A 22,732-nucleotide genomic window follows, 5' to 3' on the forward strand; every position below is an offset into this window, starting at 1 on the left:
GGTTTAAATATATGTTAGAGTCTGTGTTACTACTTTTGCTGCCTTGCTTCAGCTTTTTGGGTGTTGATGGTGCTGCAGAATTCGCTTTGTTTTCTGTCAGGATGTTGCTCCAGCGTTAACTGTCTGTTAGTGACAGATGCCCATAGCTATGGAGCGAACCTTCGCACTGATGCCCACTCACTGACAATCTCCCTCGCTTCTAAACCAGCATTGGCCAGTTTCTGGATTGTCGTGGTCCTGATGCTGTAATTTGTGTAGGTAGTTGTTCCCGCTGCCCTGATCTTCTACCCAGATCTTGGGTAGAAGTGCTGCCAGATAGTTCACGCCCATCGGCTCTGATGTGTACCAGATCGAGTCCCCGATTCTCTCCTTGGGTGGAGATAAAATGCAAGGGTGTTCTCCAGGCATTTCGATAGATATTTCTCCAGTGACATCACTGGGCATAGTGGGTTCCCTGGCTGCTCGAACATGAATCCCCTATTTGACTCTCTGCCACTCTCCCTTGGGTCCAGATGATTCTTTGTGGCCTCGTTATCTGAGAGAATGCGTTGTTATAATATTGTTTTCCAGTAGCCTAATTACGCGTGCAACTTAGAAATAACACAAACAGGCTATGAACAACATACCTTAGACCGTTCTCGTCTGTTTTTACGAGGAATGAGTTGGGCTTTAGTTGTCTGTTCCCCTCTTTTCCTCTTCGACCCAGATGTAACTGGAGGTCGAACCACACTTTCTGGACCAGAACCCTTGGTGTACTGAGATTCAGAGCCTGGGAGTTTTGGAGCTGGGCCATGTCGTTATCGGTGATGGGAGGGTGGCTGTTTGTGATATCTTTTCCTTGCCGCCTTAGCTGTTTGATGTTGCCTAGAAATACATGATTTGTCAATGTCCTTTAAAAGGCACCAGCTGTGACCGATAGGTGGGTCATTTAGCCTTTTCTCAATAGGGGGTGCTGTTTACACTTTGAAGATTTTTCGTTCCCAGATTAAACTACCTCGTACTCAATTCTTACTCGTACAATATGCATATTATTATTACTATTGGATAGAAAACACTCTCTAGTTTCTAAAACCGTTTGAATTATTTCTCTGAGTGAAACAGAACTCATTCTGCAGCTCACTTCCTGTCAAGAAGTGAGATTTCTGAAATTGAGGTCTCTGTTCCAGGGTCGGTTTATAAATTCCCTTATAAGCTATGGGGCTACATGCACTGCATACGCCTTCCCCTAGATGTCAGTAAGCGGTGAGACTTTGAATGGAGCGGATAGCACCATCTGGGGGAGTATAAAACCTCTTGGAACGGAAGTACCGACCTTTTCGACGAGGCGCCTGACGCAGGAGGGAAACCGGCATGGCGTCTTCAAAAGCTTTCGGTTTAGCAGTTCTTTATCTCCGGCTCTGATTTAATTTGTTTTTTGTCTTAAAAACTTCATAAGGTAATTAATTTAAACCGACTTATAGCAGTTTATAGCAGTTTATTGCGATTTTCTGGAGTTTCTTTGTCAGGCGTTATCACGAGTTGGGCACCTCTCCGGTACATCGGCGTTAGCAGCTAATTTCTACAGGAGTAGAGGACATCTTTCAACCAAAAGACTATTGTTCTGGACAAAGGACCACTTGCCCAAGATTCTGATGGAAGATCATCCAAAATTAAGAGCTATTTATGATGTTAATTCGTATATCTGTGGAAAGATGTAAAATTATTAGTTCGCCATTGATTTAGGCATGGTCTCGCTGTAACGCACGCTGAATGTCGAGTAAGGTTAATTTTAAAAATCTAACACAGCGGTTGCATTAAGAACTAATGTGTCTTTCATTTGCTGTCCAACCTGTATTTTTTAGTCAAGTTTACGATTAGTTATCGATTAGATTAGGTGCCTCTCCAAGATGGCGCCTGCCAAATTGCCTGAAATGTTGCTACTAATCACATTGTATAACCACGATTTGTGCTGCTAAATATGCACATTTTCGAACAAAACCTATATGCATTGTGTAATATGATGTTACAGGGCTGTCATCTGATGAAGTATATCAAGGTTAGTCAAAAATTATATATCTTTTGCTGGATTGTTACGATCGCTAACCTTTGCTACTGGTAAACGGCTTGTGTTTCCGGCTATTGTGGTAAGCTAATATAATGCTAAATTGTGTTTTCGCTGTAAAACACTTAAAAAATCTGAAATATTGGCTGGATTCACAAGATGTTGGTCTTTCATTTGCTGTACGCTGTGTATTTTTCAGAAATGTTTTATGATGAGTATTTCGGTATTTGACGTTGGTCTCTGTAATTATTCTGGCTGCTTCGGCACTATTTCAGATTGCAGCTGCAATGTAGAACTGTGATTTATACCTGAAATATGCACATTTTTCTAAAAAAACATATGCTATACAATAAATATGTTATCAGACTGTCATCTGATGAAGTTGTTTCTTGGTTAGTGGCTATATATATCTTTATTTGGTCGAAATTGTGATAGCTACCTATGCAGGAAAAAAATGGTGGGAAAAAAAAGTTGTGTCTTTTGCTATCGTGGTTAGCTAATAGATTTACATATTGTGTCTTCCCTGTAAAACATTTTAAAAATCAGAAATGATGGCTGGATTCACAAGATGTGTATCTTTCATCTGGTGTCTTGGACTTGTGATTTAATGATATTTAGATGCTAGTATTTACTTGTGACGCTATGCTAGGCTATGCTAGTCAGCTTTTTTACTGTGGGGGGTGCTCCCGGATCCGGGATTGGGACCAATTAGAAGTTAAAAGCCGGTTGAGCTCACCCAGGAGTACCAGGTAGCTACTTATGCTGTACTGCTCCCCCTTTGCAATTCGTACATTTCCATAAAACTGTCAGAGAAGGATGTTAAACTCTTCCTTAGTGACAGTTTTGAAGTCAACAACTTTTTTTTCTCTGCTAGGCAGCTCTTGAAGCAACGCACAGCCCAGTTTGTATTCTTAACTGTGTTTTTTTCGTTGCAGCTTTTCTCTGTTATTCAATGCGATATCCTCTAAATCTGCATGCCTGGGTATTATTGCCATCTCTTTTTCCTGTTCATCCATAGTCAGGCCGCCAAAAAGATCAAAATAAATGTTCCACTCATCCATTTTAGTTTTCGCAACAAAGTATCGATTTAGCCAGTCAACTGAAAAGTTGTGGTATGTTGCTATGACAACCAGCTAAATTTGCTGTCAGTGTCGTTCAGACACATTCACTTTATATGGGACGGTGGAGATCACAATTCAATATTGAAAAGGTCGGAGAGACAGGCAGCAAGCTTTATACAAATATCTGCTGTTGAAAACCAAATGCTAGTCTAAAAGAAATGGGAGATAATGTCTAGATGCTTTTTATAGTGGAGAATCAAGTTTATACATTTCCTGGCAGGGTTGATGAGACAGTGGATTGCGCAGTGAGATGGAACAGAGTAAATAGGCATTTCAACGTTATAGATTTAGCCGGTGGTAACTTGTGAAATAGACACCGCCTGGAATATGTTTTTAACCAATCAACATTCACGATTAGACCCACCCGTTGTATAATATGATATATAAAACAGGAAAAACAGAATTCTGACTGCACTGGCCCTTTTAATACTCTATAATTTGAAACCAAGTGTTCGCAAAAAGCCCTGAATCACTTGCAGTCGCCAAATATAATTAATGTTGTTTTATATGTTTTGGAGCTGTGATGTCATGTAAACAGTTTTGAATATGGAGGGGAAAAGAAAAGGATTTCCATGTAGCTCTGTTTGTGGTGTGTATTTATTTATGTTTTTTAACTAGGCAAGTCAATTAAGAACAAACTTCTCTAGGATAGGGGGCAGCATTTTCACTTTGGATGAATAGCGTTCCCAGAGTGAACTGCCTCCTACTCTGTCCCAGATGCTAATATATGCATATTATTATTACTATTGGATATAAAACACTCTGAAGTTTCTAAAACTGTTTGAATGATGTCTGTGAGTATAACAGAACTCATATGACAGGCAAAAACCTGAGAAGAAATCTAAACAGGAAGTGAGAATTCTGAGGCTGGTCGATTTTCAACTCATCGCCTATTCAAATCCCAGTAAGATATGGATGGATCTGTTTGTACTTCCTACGCCTTCCACTATGTCAACAGTCTGTAGAACGTTGAATGAAGCCTCTACTGTGATGTGGGGCCGGATGGGAGGTGTTTGAGTCAGTGGTCTGGCAGAGTGCCAGTTCCTGGTCACGCGCATTCCACATGATATCGCCTTGCGTTCCATTACTTCTGTAGACACAAAGGAATTCTCCGGTTGGAACGTTATTGAATATTTATGATAACAACATCCTGAAGATTGATTCTCTACTAAGTTTGACAAGTTTATTCGACCTGTAATATAACTTTTTGAAGTTTTCGTCCAATGTTCGCCTGGACCTGCGCGAGCGTTTGGACATGTGTACTAAACATGCTAGCAAAAGTAGCTACTTGGACATAATTAATGGATATTATCGAACAAAACAGCAATTTATTGTGGAACTAGGATTCCTGGGAGTGCATTCTGATGAAGATCATCAAATGTAAGGGAATATTTATGATGTAATTTCGTATTTCTGTTGACTCCAACATGGCGGAGAAATGTTGTTTATATCTGAGCGCCGTCTCAGATTATTGCATGGTTTGCTTTTTCCGTAAAGTTTTTTTGAAATCTGACACAGCGGTTGCATTAAGAACAAGTGTATCTTTAATTCTATGTAAAACATGTATCTTTCATCAAAGTTTATGATGAGTATTTCTGTTATTTGATGTGGCTATCTGCAATATAGGCACCCTCAATATATATTGAGGGTGCCGTCTTTCGGATGGGACGTTAAACGGGTGTCCTGACTCTCTGAGGTCATTAAAGATCCCATGGCACTTATCGTAAGAGTAGGGGTGTTAACCCCGGTGTCCTGGCTAAATTCCCAATCTGGCCCTCAACCATCACGGTCACCTAATAATCCCCAGTTTACAATTGGCTCATTCATCCCCCTCCTCTCCCCTGTAACTATTCCCCAGGTCGTTGCTGCAAATGAGAACGTGTTCTCAGTCAACTTACCTGGTAAAATAATGGTAAAATAAAAAATAAAAAAAATATCTCCGGATATTTTGGAGGCATTTCTGAACATGGCGCCAATGTAAACTGAGATTTGTGGATATAAATATGCACATTATCGAACAAAACATACATGTATTGTGTAACATGATGTCCTATGAGTGTCATCTGATGAAGATCATCAAAGGTTAGTGATTAATTTTATCTATATTTCTGCTTTTTGTGACTCCTATCTTTGGCTGGGAAAATGGCTGTGTTTTTCTGTGGCTATATACTGACCTAACATAATCGTTTGGTGTGCTTTCGCCGTAAATCCTTTTTGAAATCAGACATGTTGGCTGGATTCACAACATGTGAAGGTTTAATTTGGTGTCTTTCATGTGTGATTTCATGAAAGATAGATTTTATAGTAATTTATTTGAATTTGGCGCGCTGCATTTTTACTGGTTTTTGGCCAAGTGGGACGTTAGCGTCCCAAATATCCCAGAGAAGTTAAGAACAAACTCTTATTTACAAAACCCAAAAGGCCTCCTGCGGGGACGGGGGCTGGATTTTTTTTTGTCCTTAAAATAACATCAAATTAGGCCTCCCGGGTGGCGCAGTGGTCTAGGGCACTGCATCGCAGTGCTAGCTGCGCCACCAGAGTCTCTGGGTTCGCGCCCAGGCTCTGTCGCAGCCGGCTGCGACCGGGAGGTCCGTGGGGCGACGCACAATTGACATAGCGTCGTCCGGGTTAGGGAGGGTTTGGCCGGTAGGGATATCCTTGTCTCATCGCGCTCCAGCGACTCCTGTGGCGGGCCGGGCGCAGTGCGCGCTAACCAAGGGGGCCAGGTACACGGTGTTTCCTCCGACACATTGGTGTGGCTGGCTTCCGGGTTGGAGGCGCGCTGTGTTAAGAAGCAGTGCGGCTTGGTTGGGTTGTGCTTCGGAGGACGCATGGCTTTCGACCTTCGCCTCTCCCGAGCCCGTACGGGAGTTGTAGCGATGAGACAAGATAGTAATTACTAGCGATTGGATACCACGAAAACTGGGGAGAAAATGGGATAAAAAATTAATAAAATAATAAATAAATAAATAACATCAAATTGATCAGAAATATAGTGTAGACATTGTTAATGTTGTAAATGACTATTGTAGCTGGAAAGCCAGATTTTTTAAATGCAATATCTGCGTAGGTGTACAGAGGCCCATTATCAGCAACCATCACTCCTGTGTGCCACTGGCACATTGTGTTAGCTAATCCAAGTTTATCATTTCAAAAGGCTAATTGATCATTAGAAAACCCTTTTGCAATGATGTTAGCACAGCTGAAAACTGTTGTTCTGATTAAAGAAGCAATAAAACTGGCCTTCTTTAGACTAGTTGAGCATCAGCATTTGTGGGTTCGATTACAGGCTCATAATGGCCAGAAACAAAGACCTTTCTTCTGAAACTCATCAATATATTCTTGTTCTGAGAGATGAAGGCTATTCCATGCGAGAAATTGCCAAGAAACTGAAGATCTCATGCAACGCTGTGTACTACTCCCTTCACAAAACAGCACAAACTGGCGCTAACCAGAATAGAAAGAATGGGAGACTCCGGTGCACAACTGAGCAAGAGGACAAGTACATTAGAGTGTCTAGAAACAGACGCCTCACAAGTCTTCAACTGGCAGCTTCATTAAATAGTACCCGCAAAACACCAGTCTCAACATCAACTGTGAAGAGGTGACTCCGGGATGCTGGCCTTCTAGGCAGAGTTGCAAAGAAAAAGCCATGTCTCAGACTGGCCAATAAAAAGAAAAGATTAAGATGGGTAAAAGAACACAGACACTGGACAGAGGAAGATTGTAAAGAAAAGTGTTACGGACAGACGAATCTAAGTTTGAGGTGTTCGGATCACAAAGAAGAACATTCGTAAGACGCAGAAAAAATGAAAAGATGCTGGAGGAGTGCTTGACGCCATCTGTCAAGAGTGGTGGAAGCAATATGATGGTCTGGGGGTGCTTTGGTGGTGGCAAAGTGGGATATTTGTACAGGGTAAAAGGGATCTTGAAGAAGGAAGGCTATCACTCCATTTTGCAACGCCATGCCAAACCTTTGGTCGGCACTTAATTGGAGCCAATTTCCTCCTACAACAGGACAATGACCCAAAGCACAGCTCCAAACTATGCAATAACTATTTAGGGACGAAGCAGTCAGCTGGTATTCTGTCTATAATGGAGTGGCCAGCACAGTCACCGGATCTCAACCCTATTGAGCTGTTGTGGGAGCAGCTTGACCGTAAGCCAATCCAACTTGTGGGAGGTGCTTCAGGAAGCATGGGATGAAATCTCTTCAGATTACCTCAACAAATTGACACCTAGAATGCCAAAGGCCTACAACACAACACTACATGAGAAACCTAAGACACCAACATAGCATGGTAGCAACACAACATGACAACAACATAGTAGCAACACAACATGGCAGCAGCAAACATGGTAGCAAACATGGTAGCGGAACAAAACATGGTACAAGCATTATTGGGCACAGACAACAGCACCAAGGGCAAGAAGGTAGAGACAACAATACACCACGCAAAGCAGCCACAACTGTCAGTAAGTGTCCATGATTGAGTCTTTGAATGAAGAGATTGAGATAAAACTGTCCAGTTTGAGTGATTGTTGCAGCTCTTTCCAGTCACTAGCTGCAGCGAACTGAAAAGAGGAGCGACCCAGGGATGTGTGTGCTTTCGGGACCTTTAACAGAATGTGACTGGCAGGTGTTGTATGTGGAGGATGAGGGCTGCAGTAGAAATCTCAGATAGGGGGGAGTGAGGCCTAAGAGGGTTTTATAAAGATGACCAGTTTACCGGGGGGGGGGGGGGCGTGTGAAAGCTACGCTAAGGCAAACATGGCAACCCGACTTTCCATGAGGGGTCAAATGTGGGACTCATAATCAATGCCAACAACGGTTAAAAGTTACACCTCTCTTTCACTCCCACAATACCGTGTTAATAAACCTCATGCAGAGGTCTTGCATGAAAGGGAAACTTATTCTCCTGTTCCATAAAGCAGTAATTTTATTACTTTTTTATAAGTGCTCTCATTTCATCTTTCGAGACTATTTTCACTATTCTTTCACCTTGAACCGTTTTGGAAATGCCATACGGTTGTCTTTGGAGTGAAAATGGATTAAGATGTGTTCTAACTTCAAGTTCTTGCACCCTTAGATAGGAAACTTGTACTCCCATCCATACCATTACAATTTCTAACAAATTATTTATTCCTCTCCCCCTGTCTCCATTCCCCTCTTCTCCCTCCCCTCTCCATCTCTCCTCCAGGGGTAGGAGGGGACCCTGGCAGGCCATTGTGTCGGAAGGCCAAGGAACTGAGGAAGGAGCACCGGCTGAAGAAGAAGCAGAAGAGACATCAGGTGGGGGGGTGGTAGCTTCTGCAACCTCTAACCCCGCCACGCCCGTCCAGCTAAGCCAACCCAAAGCCCTGGAGAAGTTCCTCAACGAATCCTTCCCCGATAGTCCCCTGCTCCATTTCGAGGTAAGAGAGCGAAAGTCTGAGGGAACTATATAAGTGTAAGTAATACAGTGATTGCTCCACTTAGCCTTCCAATGGATTTAGGTGAGTACTGCTTTACGGCTATCCACTTCCAAAGGATCTACCTTCAGACCCAGCCAGAGAGCTTGCTTCCCTGAACCAGTGACTTCACCATGCGTGCCTGTGGGGAGGATGGTGCAGCTGGAGTGGAAAATGCTGTGCTTCACATCACAAACTCAACCAAATGACAGCGTGACAGCACATATTGGGTCAGGTTAGCCCAACTAATCACATTAAAACCATTGCGCAGAGCTCAGCATTATTTATAAGAGATGGAAATGAACTTTTGACTCGGGGTTCTACTGCAGGCAGGTTACGTCCCAAATGGCACTCTATTCCATTTTTAGTGCACTACTTTTGACCAAGGCCCTGGGAAATAAAAATAAACATACCTTTCCAGTATAAAATATTGAACCATCTTCACTTTTGCTGAGGTTGGTAGAGTCTAGAGTGATGTCAGTTTTGGTTAAAGGCCCTGTATCTACTTCCCCAGAGTCCGATGAACTCATGGATACCATTTTTATGTCTAGTATGAAGGAAGTTAGAGGTAGTTTCGTGAATCAATGCTAACTAGCGTTACCCATGGACTTCCAGTCATTGTGCTAACACTTGAGCAGGGGCCTGTTCGGGATGATATAACATCACAGATAGTTCAGAATCCAATAGAAGTATATTGTGTAGAACAGATAGTACTTCGTGTCATGTAGAATAGAGAATTGTGTCAGTCTGCGCTATTTATGCTTTATGCTTTATTTATCTCTATTGACAACTTTTACAGTGTTAGTTTCATCAGCTGTTATAGAATTGTATAATACAAAGGAAAAAGGCTAGTTTGACTGCACTGCCTCTTTTAAAGAATCCTGTAAGAGTCTGATGACTTCCACAGGCTTCAAGCTTTCTTTTAAGAGGCATTTTCTCAGCTACTGTTGAAGTCGGGAAGTTTACATACATTTAGGTTGGCGTCATTAAAACTAGTTTTTCAACCACTCCACACATTTCTTGTTAACAAACTATAGTTTTGGCAAGTCGGTTAGGACATCTACTTTGTGCATGACACAAGTCATTTTTCCAACAATTGTTTACAGACAGGTTATTTCACTTATAATTCACTGTATCACAATTCCAGTGGGTCAGAAGTTTACATACACTAAGTTGACTGTGCCTTTAAGCAGCTTGGAAAATTCCACAAAATGATGTCATGACTTTACAAGCTTCTGATAGGCTAATTGACATCATTTGAGTCAATTGGAGGTGTACCTGTGGATGTATTTCAAGCCCTACCTTCAAAGTCAGTGCCTCTTTGGTTGACATCATGGGAAAATCAAAAGAAATCAGCTAAGTCCTCAGAAAGAAATTGTAGACCTACACACGTCTGGTTCATCCTTAGGAACAATTTCCAATCGCCTGAAGGTACCACGTTCATCTGTACAAACAATAGTACGCAAGTATAAACACCATGGGACCACGCAACAGTCATACCGCTCAGGAAGGAGACGCGTTCTGTCTCCTAGAGATGAACATACTTTGGTGCGAAAAGTGCAAATCAATCCCAGAACAACAGCAAAGGACCTTGTGAAGATGCTGGAAGAAACAGGTACAAAAGTGTCTATATCCACAGCAAACCCGAGTCCTACATCGACATAACCTGAAAGGCCGCTCAGCAAGGAAGAAGCCACTGCTTCAAAACCGCCATAAAAAGCCAGACTACGGTTTGCAACTGCATATGGGGACAAAGATGTACTTTTTTTTTGTTTAAATGTCCTCTGGCCTGATGAAGCAAAAATAGAACTGTTTGGACATAATGACCATCATTATGTTTGGAGGAAAAAGGGGGAGGCTTGCAACCCGAAGAACACTATCCCAACCCTGAAGCACAGGGGTGGCAGCATCATGTTGTGGGGGTGCTTTGCAGCAGGAGGGACCGGTGCACTTCACAAAATACATGGAATCATGAGGAAAGGCAAATGATGTGGATATATTGAAGCAACATCTCAAGACATCAGTCAGGAAGTTAAAGCTTGGTTGCAAATGGGTCTTCCAAATGGACAATGACCCCAAGCATACTTCCAAAGTTGTTGCAAAATGGCTTAAGGACAACAAAGTCAAGGTATTGGAGTGGCCATCGCAAAGCCCTGACCTCAATCCTATAGAAAATGTGTGGGGGCCTCCCGGGTGGCGCAGTGGTCTAGAGCACTGCATCGCAGTGCTATGCTGCGCCACCAGAGTCTGGGTTCGCGCCCAGGCTCTGTCGCAGCCGGCCGCGACCGGGAGGTCCGTGGGGCGACGCACAATTGGCTTAGCGTCGTCCGGGTTAGGGAGGGTTTGGCCGGTAGGGATATCCTTGTCTCATCACGCTCCAGCGACTCCTGTGGCGGGCCGGGCGCAGTGCGCGCTAACCGAGGGGGGCGTGTGCACGTGTTTCCTCCGACACATTGGTGCGGCTGGCTTCCGGGTTGGAGGCGCGCTGTGTTAAGAAGCAGTGCGGCTTGGTTGGGTTGTGCTTCGGAGGACGCATGACTTTCGACCTTCGTCTCTCCCGAGCCCGTACGGGACTTGTAGCGATGAGACAAGATAGTTTTTACTAGCGATTGGATACCACGAAAATTGGGGAGAAAAGGGGATAAAAATTTAAATAATAAAAAAAATAAAAAAAATAAAAAAATATGTGTGGGCAGATCTGAAAAGGTGTGTGCGAGCAAGGAGGCCTACAAATCTGACTCAGTTACACCAGATCTGTCAGGAGGAATGAACCAAAATTCACCCAACTTATTGTGGGGAGCTTGTGGAAGGCTACCCGAAACGTTTGACCCAAGTTAAACAATTTAAAGGCAACGCTACCAAATACTAATTGAGTGTATGTAAACTTCTGACCCACTGGGAATGTGATGAAAGAAACAAAGCTGAAATAAATCATTCTCTCTACTATTATTTCACATTCTTAAAATACAGTGGTGATCCTAACTGACCTAAGACAGGGAATTTTTACGAGGATTAAATGTCAGGAATTGTGAAAAACTGAGTTTAAATGTATTTGGCTAAGGTGTATGTAAACTTCCGACTTCAACTGTATGTAGAAATCCAGGTATTTCCAAAGGGTTCACAGACCTTTTCTTGACACTGTATGCTATGGTCATTATTTAAACTGGCTAGCCTGCTAACTTACCGTTAGCTAGCTAACAAGCTAGAAACGAACCAAAACATTGTTTATAAAGTTGCTTTTAGTTGCCTGGTTTTCTAGATTGACATGTACTAAATGGGTTTATTGGTGTTAAAATACCCCAGTTATGCTACGTTGGAAAACCAGGCTGCTGATGTCATCCAGCCTGTAGTTTTTGTGTTAATACTTTTTCATTACGACAACGACAAGTTGATGCCGGACGACAATAGAATATTCATGATGTACCTGCGACAACTGTATACAGATATGTTGATAGACGTAGTATAAACCTACCTTTTAGTCCTTAAATCTTTGTTTGTTTAGTACACTTCCGTACTCACTCTGTTTACATGGCCTCATGTGAATCCTTAAAGAGATGGGTGGGGCTAAGGCTTAAGAGGGTGTGAACAATGCTGAATGGGTGTAGACAAAGAAAAGCTCTCCAGTAGGTTTACCAAAAGGTTCATTTTCTGAAAAGTGGGGTTACAAGTTTGGCAACTTTCAAAGCAGAAATACTTTCTAATTGTTCCTCAACTCGAGTGTATGATATACCGTTTTCTAGCTCTGGTTCTCTACTTTTGTCCAATGTAAAAAAAACAAACACACAATTTCAAATTTTGCTACATAAGATCGAGACGGTCGGTCACATATTTCAGCAATTACCAAGAAAGGCTAAAGCCTACTGTACCCAATAAATGACAGCAGTAGTTTAATGATATAACAGGTCTACTTATAACCCATTGTAAACTAAATACAGAGCTCGACATTAAAAAGACAGATCAAATTTAGCCTACAAATATCTCAACAGAATGAAACAAAACACCTTTTGCATATTTAAAGAACTGGTTTAGATTAATATTAATAAATAGGCCTGCAATAAGAGTGATGGTGATATAAATAATAATAATAAAACAAATGATTATTAATATGAAAAATAAATAAAATAAGTTCCAAAATTGCATTCTACCTGAATAGCAAGTTACACAGTAGCCTGTATTTGTCCGCGCCAACTTTCTTCTCATCTTTGTCCACTACAATATTAAAGCTTGTCCATACGAAGGACATTCTCCTTGTAGGCTTTTCACTTTAGGCATACTCTCCAACTTTCGTTTTACTTCAATGAAAAAAGGCCCCCAACTTTGCAAACAACAGTAGCCAAACCTTCACTCTCGCTCTCCTCAGCAGCAGGCGCATGCAGGTAAGGAAGCTCGCGAGGAGTGAGAAAATGGTGCTGAAATCGGGATGTATGATATGCAACCCCGGACAATTTGGCCGGCTACAATTCTATCGGCTTTTAATGTATTTTATTGGCCAAAAGCCGGCAATTACGGCTAACATAAACCCTGTCATACACATACGTGCACGCGCGCACACACATTACACACTCAAACGCAGAGGTTATCTTTGTGTAAAGTGATCACTTTGTTTTTCTGGAAAGCAACCTAGGTAAAGTCTTTAAATGCTGTTTCTATTCAATTTGATGACTAAAAACACTTGTGGTATTTATTTACCCTATTTGTTCCATGGAGATGGACACAAACATACCCTCCTTTATTCACTTCACTGCTTGGGTGTGGCTGTGGTTGAGGTAATAGAAAACAGAATTTTAAATAACTTGGATGACTCCCAGCCACAGTATTACTTCTGCATGCTGTTTATTGTGTTGATCATTCAGTCACAGACCTTTTTTAAGAGATATAATAGAAAAGGCACACTTGGGTGTATCCTTTCCCCACACACATGTGGAAAATAGAACTATAGAATGCTTATTTCCTCTCAAAAACAATTTGATACAACCTGTCTTACATGTTCTCAAGGGGCTCTCTCAAGGTGGACAAGAGCCGAGATGGTTTCAAGCTTTTCCATTCCTCCTGATTGGCATGCTTGAATAGGAGAGATGTAAGTCAGACAGATTTGCAGTAGTTGGCTGGCACCCATAAGTGGTAGACATAGCTTATAGAGGAAGAGGTATTATCCTCCTTTCTCTTTCATAATCTTTTTTCTCTTTTCCCCTGCTTTGATATGTACCCTCCTTTGTGTGGATTTCTCTCCACTTATCATTCTGTGTCCTATTTAAATGCCGCTGTCTTCATTTAGTCTTAACCCTTCTTTGCCTGTCACTCTTTTGAAGGTGAGGCTAGTGCCTTCCAACCCCCCCCCCCAATTCACAGTTCAAAGCCTCTTTTGAAGCCCCCTACCAGGTGTACAAACTCTACCAGATGGCCATTCACCACGACCCTCCAGACAAGCCCACCGAGAGCCAGGTCAGTGGTCACTGCTGCTGAAGGGGCACAGGGAAGGGAGGGAGGGGTGGAGGGAGGGGTGGAGAGGGTAAAGAGGTGTTTCTGATATCAAAACACAGTGAACAGTGTTGAGACTAAATTCAGTTGGCTTTATTATAAAACGTCCACACAATGTGGAAATGTGTCTTTGGCTTCATTGATATAAAAACAAACCACATAACCTCCTCAGGTGCACCTCGTCAACATGGGGTAAACATCTTGAAACACCAGATGTAGTCGTTGTCTGGAGCTTGCTAAATAGTATAACCAGTCTGTCTCCAATGTGAGAGAAGTATCTCTGACCAATGTTTGTGTACACTCTGTCATCAGGCAACTAAGATGATACAGATGGGAAATGGAGAGAACATGGAATTAGGTGACATGAAAGAAGAGCAAGATTACCCTTTTCACGAGGGCCCAACCACTTCAAAACAAGTGAGCTATGTAGGGAATGCCATTTGCGGTACAGCCTCTTGCTGTTTGGATACGTGGGACGTCAGGTATTCAGTCCCACCCTCCTCCATCCATCACTCCTTCCAGCACTTCTGCTAGTTAGATTGTTTTATTCCAACCCCAAACTATAATTTCGGCCCAACCGGTCACAGTTGTTGGACTGAAGTATCCACTACTCTAGAGCTTAAAATTCAGTGTTAGCGTTAGTTTTATATTTTAGACCATGATGGGACTTGACACACTTGGAGGATTGTCTCCACTCCGTGGTTCTCACCAGACATTCTGTATCTCTCACAGCTATACTATACCTCAGCCTGTTTTTCTCTGTGTAAATCTCACATCGCTATTGTCTCCATATCTGGATCTATACGAAAGTAAATGTGTGTGTAGATCCCTGTCGAAATGTGAGTGAATGTGGATGTTTCATATTTTGCACTCTATTCAATCTCTAGCCCCCTGTCATTCTCTCGGAGGTTTCGCCGTTAACCGTGATGTGGGGGCAGTGCACTTGTCTCATCTTCGGGATCCCTGGACCCCTTATCTCCAGGCAGGAACCACAGCTGGACTCAGACTCCCATAATCCTTAGTTCTGGGTAGTTGTTCATTTTATGGTTGGAATCTCAATTGGCATGACTGATCTCAAAACTCTGAACCAAGCATCTAAACAGAAAAGCTCATCAACAGAACTTTGAACTGGGAGTCTGAACTGCTTCAGTATAACCTTTTTATAGTGCTAAACTGCTTGTGTGGCGTTGTCTAACATCTCTCCACTTATTGTTTGGCTTCCCCCGTTGTCTGTCCTTCTCCCCTACAAACCACTGCCACCCCTTCCTCCTCCTCATTCTCCCCAACTCCATACTGTATGTCCTCATTCTTCTCCTACCTGTCTTACACCCTTCTCTATCCGCACTCTCCACAACAATACGTTGACTTTATCAATCCCTCCACTTTTTTTTCACCATCTTCCTCGTCATTCCTACCTACCTCCCACTTATCCCCCCACCCTCCCTCCCTTCCTCCTCGCTCCCACTGAAGGTGAGGCTAGTGCCAGTCAATGATGATGACCTTCAGTTCAGGGCAACCTATGAGCAGTTGGCAGTGCTGTATGCATGCTACCAGATGTCCGTTCCTGGCGACACCCCCGGCGAGTGTAACGAGAGCGAGGTACAGTCACGGTTCTGACATCAAACCTACTGTAATGTGCAGGGCACTGTCTGCCTCGTACTGCTCCCATGCACTGTGCTTTACACGGCCATCCTGCCACATTTAGCTCCTCCATCAAACACAGTATTAAGGGTTGAAGCTATCATTTGTTAGCAATTAACTTGAAATAAATGTAAATATTTATGTCAGCAGATATGAAATAACCCTAAATATGAATATTGTTGAAATTACAGTGGTTTGCGAAAGTATTCACCCCCTTGGCATTTTTCCTATTTTGTTGCCTTACAACCTGGAATTAAAATAGATTTTTGGGGGGTTTGTATCATTTGATTTACACAACATGCCTACCACTTTGAAGATGCAAAATATTTCTTATTGTGAAACAAACAAAAAACTGAAAACATGAGCGTGCATAACTAGTGCATAACTATAAAATCAATACTTTGTAGAGACACCTTTTGCAGCAATTACAGCTGCAAATCTCTTGGGCTATGTCTCTATAAGCTTGGCACATCTAGCTACTGGGATTTTTGCCCATTCTTCAAGGTAAAACTGCTCCAGCTCCTTCAAGTTGGATGGGTTACGCTGGTGTACAGCAATCTTTAAGTCATACCACAGATTCTCAATTGGATTGAGGTCTGGGCTTTGACTAGGCCATTCCAAGACATTTAAATATTTCCCCTTAAACCACTCGAGTGTTGCTTTAGCAGTATGCTTAGGGTCATTGTCCTGCTGGAAGGTGAACCTCCGTCCCAGTCTCAAATCTCTGGAAGACTGAAACAGATTTCCCTCAAGAATTTCCCTGTATTTAGCATCATCCATCATTCTTTCAATTCTGACCAGTTCCCCAGTCCCTGTCGATGAAAAACATCCCCACAGCATGATGCTGCCACCATCATGCTTCACTGTGGGGATGGTGTTCTCGGCGTGATGAGAGGTGTTGGGTTTGCGCCAGACATAGCATTGGCCAAAAAGCAAAATTTTCGTCTCATCTGACCGGAGTACCTTCTTCCATATGTTTGAGTAGTCTCCCACATGCCTTTTGGCAAACACCAAATGTGTTTGCTTATTTTTTTGTTTAAGCAAAGCCTTTTTTCTGGCCACTCTTCCGTAAAGCTCTGTGGAGTGTACAGCTTAAAGTGGTTCTATGGACAGATACTCCAATCTCCGCTGTGAAGCTTTGAAGCTCCTGCAGGGTTATTTTGGTCTCTTTGTTGCCTCTCTGATTAATGCCGTCCTGGCCTGATCTGTGAGTTTTGGTGGGCGGCCCTCTCTTGGCAGGTTTGTTGTGGTGCCTTATTTTTTCAATTTTTTAATAGTGGATTTAATGGTGCTCCGTGGGATGTTCAAAGTTTCTGATATTCTTTTATAACCCAACCCTGATCTGTACTTCTCCACAACTTAGTGGTGTTGCTGACTCTGTGGCCTTTCAGAACAGGTGTATATATACTGAGATCATGTGACAGATCATGTGACACTTAAATAAAGTCCACCTGTGTTTAATCTAACTAATTATGTGACTTCTGAAAGTAATTGGTTGCACCAGATCTTATTTATGGGCCTCATAGCAAAGGGGGTGAATGCACCCACCACCTTTCCGTTTTTTGGCACCACCTTCATTTCACTTCACCAATTTGGACTATTTTGTTTGGACTATTTTGTGTATGTCCATTACATGAAATCCAAATAAAAATCTATTTCAATTACAGGTTGTAATGCAACAAAATAGGCCAAGGGGGATGAATACTTTTGCAAGGCACTGTACATACATTTTTTATTCGATCGGCAGAGACCTATGCCGATCTAATTTTGTCTGGTTTGCTTTTCAACTTTTGAGTACACAATGTCCTTGACATCACATGATTGCTCTGACCACCTAGCTTGTTGTCACAGCAAATCTCCTGCATTCTTGTTTGCAGAGAACCACATACCCATTTTTTTGTTAAGGCATTTTTTAAAATAGTTCTGAGCTATAGTTCAAATCACAGTTATTTGTTACATTGTATTTGTTACATTGTATTTTTTTTTTTGGTCCGGTTGGTTTCACATTGCCAAATGCCAGGAAAAGGAGGGCCGAACAGGCCCCCATTAACATCGACAGGGCTGTAGTGGAGCGGGTCTGGAGTTTCAAGTTCCTTGGTGTTCACATCACCAACAAACTATCATGGTCAAGACAGTTGTGAAGAGGGCACGATAACACCTTTTCCCCTTAGGAGACTGAAAAGATTTGGCATGGGTCCCCAGATCCTCAAAAAGTTCTACAGCTGTACCATCAAGAGCAACCTGACCGCTTGCATCACCGCCTGGTATGGCAACTGAGTAGTGCGTACGGCCAAGTACATCACTGGGGCCAAGCTTCCTGCCATCCAGGACCTATATACTAGGCGTGTCAGAGGAAGGTCCAAAAAATGGTTAAATCCTACAGTCACCCTCATAGACACTTCTATCTGCTACTGCACGGCAAGCGGTACTGGAGCGCCAAGTCTAGGTCCAAAAGGCTCCTTAACAGCTTCTACCCCCAAGCCATAAGACAGCTGAACAAATAATCAAATGGCCATCTGGACTATTTGCAATGACCCCCCTACACACAATACCCCATAAGGACAAAGCAAAAACATATATTTTTTATATTTGCAAATGTATTAAAATAAAAACAGAAACCTTCAGACTCTTTGCTATGAGACTCAAAATTGAGCTCAGGTACATCCTGTTTCCATTGATCATCCTTGAGATGTTTCGACAACTTGATTGGAGTCTACCTGTGGTAAATTCAATTGATTCGACATGATTTGGAAAGGCACACACCTGTCTACATAAGGTCCCACCGTTGACAGTGGATGTCAGAGCAAAAACCAAGCAATGAGGTCGAAGGAATTGTCCATAGAACTCAGAGACAGGATTGTGTCGAGGAACAGATCGGGGGAAGGGTACCAAAACATTTCTGAAGGTCCCCAAGAACACAGTGGCCTCCATCATTCTTAAATGGAAGAAGTTTGGAACCACCAAGACTCTTCCTAAACCTGGCCGCCCGGCCAAACTTAGTGGGCCTTGGTCAGGGAGGGGACCAAGAACCCGATGGTCTGCCAGAGTTCCTCTGTGGAGATGGGAGAACCTTCCAGAAGGATAACATCTCTGTAGCACTCCACCAATCAGGCCTTCGTGGTAGAGTGGCCAGACGGAAGCCACTCCTCAGTAAAAGGCACATGACAGCCAGCTTGGAGTTTGCCAAAATGCACCTAAATTACTCTCAAACCATGAGAAACAAGATTCTCTGGTCTGATGAAACCAAGATTAAACTCTTTGTCCTGAATGCCAAGCATCACGTCTGGAGGAAACTTGGCATCATCCCTACGGTGAAGCACGGTGGTGGCAGCATCATGCTGTGGGGATGTTTTTCAGCGACAGGGACTGGGAGACTTGTCAGGATGAAGGGAAAGATGAATGGAGCAAAGTACAAAGAGATCCTTGATGATAACCTGCTCCAGAGCGCTCAGGACCTCAGACTGGGGCCAAGGTTCACCTTCCAACAGGACAATGACCCAAAGCACACAGCCAAGACAACACAGGTGTGGCTTCGGGACAAGTGTCTGAATGACCTTGAGTGGCACAGCCAGAGCCCGTACTTGAACCCAATCAAACATCTATAGAGAGACCTTAAAATATCTGTTCTGCGTCACTCCCCATTCAACCTGACAGAGGTTGATCGGCTCTGCAGAGAAGAATGTGAGAAACTCCACAAATACAGGTGTGCCAAGCTTGTAGCCTCATACCCAAGAAGACTCCAGGCTGTAATCACTGTCAAGGGTCTGAAAACTAATGTAAATGTGACATTTCCGGGGGGTGTTGCAAACATTTCTAAAATCCTGTTTTTGCTTTGTCATTATGGGGTATTTTGTGTTGATTGATGAGGGGAAAAAATATTTAATAAATTTAAGAATAAGGCTGTAACGTAACAAAATGTGGAAAAAGTCAAGGGAAAAAGTCAAGTCTGAATACTTTCAGAATGTAATGTTATGCACTACTTTTGACCAGAGCACATAGGGCCCTCATAAGTGTTCTGGTCAAAAGTAGAGAAGTCACACTTACATTGGCATGGAACAACAATGTTTTTAATTATGACTGATGTGTGGACCAATGTCGGGGCAACATTATAGATTCACATTGAATCGTGGCAGTGCGATGAGGGAGTTTCTAAACTCAAAAAACATCCCTTTTTCAGGACCCTGTCTTTCAAAATAATTTGTAAAAATGCAAATAACTTCACAGATCTTCATTGTAAAGGGTTTAAACACTGTTTCCCATGCTTGTTCAATGAACCATAACCAATTATTGAACTTGCACCTGTGGAACGGTCGTTAAGACACTAACAGCTTACAGACGGTAGGCAATTAAGGTCACAGTTATGAAAACTTAGGACACTAAAGAGGCCTTTCTACGGACTCTGAAAAACACCAAAAGAAAGATGCCCAGAGTCCCTGCTCATCTGCGTGAACGTGCCTTAGGCATGCTGCAAGGAGGCATGAGGACTGCAGATGTGGCCAGGGCAATAAATTGCAATGTCTGTACTGTGAGACGCCTAAGACAGCGCTACAGGGAGACAGGACGGACAGCTGATCGTCCTCGCAGTGGCAGACCACGGCCTGTACTCTGGAGTGGGATTGATTTGGAGGTGGAGGGTCCGTCATGGTCTGGGGCGGTGTGTCACAGCATCATCGGACTGAGCTTGTTGTCATTGCAGGCAATCTCAACGCTGTGCGTTACAGGGAAGACATCCTCCTCCGTCTTGTGGTACCCTTCCTGCAGGCTCATCCTTACATGACCCTCCAGCATGGAAATGCCACCAGCCATACTGCTCGTTCTGTGCGTGATTTCCTGCAAGACAGGAATGTGAGTGTTCTGCCGTGGCCAGCGAAGAGCTTAGATCTCAATCCCATTCAGCACGTCAGGGACCTGTTGGATCGGAGGGCTAGGGCCATTCCCCCCAGAAGTGTCTGGGAACTTGCAGGTGCCTTTGTGGAAGAGTAGGGTAACATCTCACAGCAAGAACTGGCAAATCTGGTGCAGTCCATGAGGAGATGCACTGCAGTACTTAATGCAGCTGGTGGCCACACCAGATACTGACTGTTACTTTTGATTTTGATCCCCCTTTGTTCAGGGACACGTTATTCCATTTCTGTTAGTCACATGTCTGTGGAACTTGTTCAGTTTATGTCTCAGTTGTTGAATCTTGTTATCTTCATACAAATATTTACACATGTTAAGTTTGCTGAAAATAAACGCAGTTGACAGTGAATGTTTCTTTTTTTGCTGTTTAGTTTCACTCTAATTTACAGGAAGTTGTTGGCTTGAATACTGGATACTCCTCTCCATCAACAACAATTCATCAGAACAGTAGACTGAACCAGTGTGGATTGTATACCTTCCCTTGTTTTATGAAAATATTTTATGTTCATGTCAATATTGTGAGTCTGGCTGTGTATGCGCAATTGTGTTTGTTTGTGTGTGTGTGAAAATGTGGTTAAGTGTGCATGTGCTAAGGTGGTTGTGAGCATGTGTGCAAACATGGTTGTGACTGAGAATACAAGTGATTAGTGGTGTTCATTCTTTGCTTATTGAATGTTTTTTCTTCTTATTTTCTGTGGCAACTAAGTTAGCTAAACAGAGCGCCTACTGATACAGAGTTTCTGTATCCCTATTTGCCCAGGAAAACAAATATATATATATTTTTGAGCTGAGTGCCCACTCCGTTGTCTACATTGCTGCTGTGCTCCATGCCTCAGTAAGTATAAGCGCAATTTCATGTTATCTTTCCGGAGGGGAGTAGGCTACATGCAGCTATTTACATGTTTTACACAAAATACATTATCGACATGTTCGTACAAACTTTGTTGTCAGTACTGCAAACATAAGCAGGATACAAACACGCTGTCCAGTGATTTCATGTCCTCCTTAGCTGCTGAGTTACATGCAGCTATTTACTCTCGCGACGATATCAGTATATATGGCATAACTATGGCAGTGGGCGATGCTAAACGAACTCGTCCATTGTCACTCTTTTCACCAATCCGGATACACGCTCGTCTGTCTAGAACGTTCGGATGACCAGAAGTGGAATGCAACAAGACAGACTAATTAGCGATTGAATGTTATTTTTTCACCAATGCAAACATTGTCTAAGCTGCTCGGGAGGCAAACAGGCAGTCAAGTCGTGTTATTTCTTTCCCAGGAACTACAATATGACTGCAACTACAAAGATGAGCCTACATCATCACACAAAACGCTGTTCGTTTTATTCCAAAGTGTAGATACTGCGTCCTCGTGCAACTGCAATATCCGCTACATTACAACAGACAGACAGAGAAAGTAGTAGCCTTAATATGTGTTTTGGAATGTTCATTCAAATTGCCACGGGGTATTTATTTCAGATGTACAGAAATATGAGGCAGAGACATCATGGTTCAAAAGAGGGTGATTAAAGAGCGAAACGTGGAGTGTAGTGATGGGTCGTTCGAGAACGAGTCGGCTCTAACGCTTCGAACACACCGACTGTGTTTGCGTTTCGATACACCAGAAGTACATTAATTTCCAATGGAACGCTGCGTTTGCCCTACAGCATTGCGTGCAGAGGTAGTTGCTGTACGTTCTGTGTGGTGCATACGTTCGATTTATCGATTCATCAAATTGTATGCGTAGACTTGACAGAAATGGGCAAAATATGAATGTAGATTTTTTTTTTGCACACATTCAGTAAACAAATGTGGGATTACATAAAAACAGTTTGATTGCATAATTTCTTCAAATTTTTTATTCATTTATTTGCCAAGGATATTATTTATTCGATGACATCCACAAATTAATTGTGAGAGCCTATAATATAATTTCCCTCAAATGCAGTTGGAGCGAAATGCAATAATAAATAGTCAAGATAGCAGAGTAGGCTCTTTCAACAATGAGACCAACGTTGAGGAAGGTTGTCTTGATCGCGCTGTTGGGCCGTGACCAGCCGCGCCGAAAGCGCAGGTCTGTGTGGGTCCAGAGATGG

At 42.7% G+C, this 22,732-nt stretch overlaps 1 pseudogene; it reads left to right on the forward strand.

The window, feature by feature from the left end:
* Window positions 1–6,627: 6,627 nt before the first annotated feature.
* The window catches only part of LOC139569800 (arginyl-tRNA--protein transferase 1-like), a 146,923-nt pseudogene continuing 130,818 nt past the window's right edge, over window positions 6,628–22,732 (forward strand).

Source organism: Salvelinus alpinus, chromosome 3 (genome assembly GCF_045679555.1).
Source record: "Salvelinus alpinus chromosome 3, SLU_Salpinus.1, whole genome shotgun sequence".
NCBI lineage: Eukaryota > Metazoa > Chordata > Actinopteri > Salmoniformes > Salmonidae > Salvelinus > Salvelinus alpinus.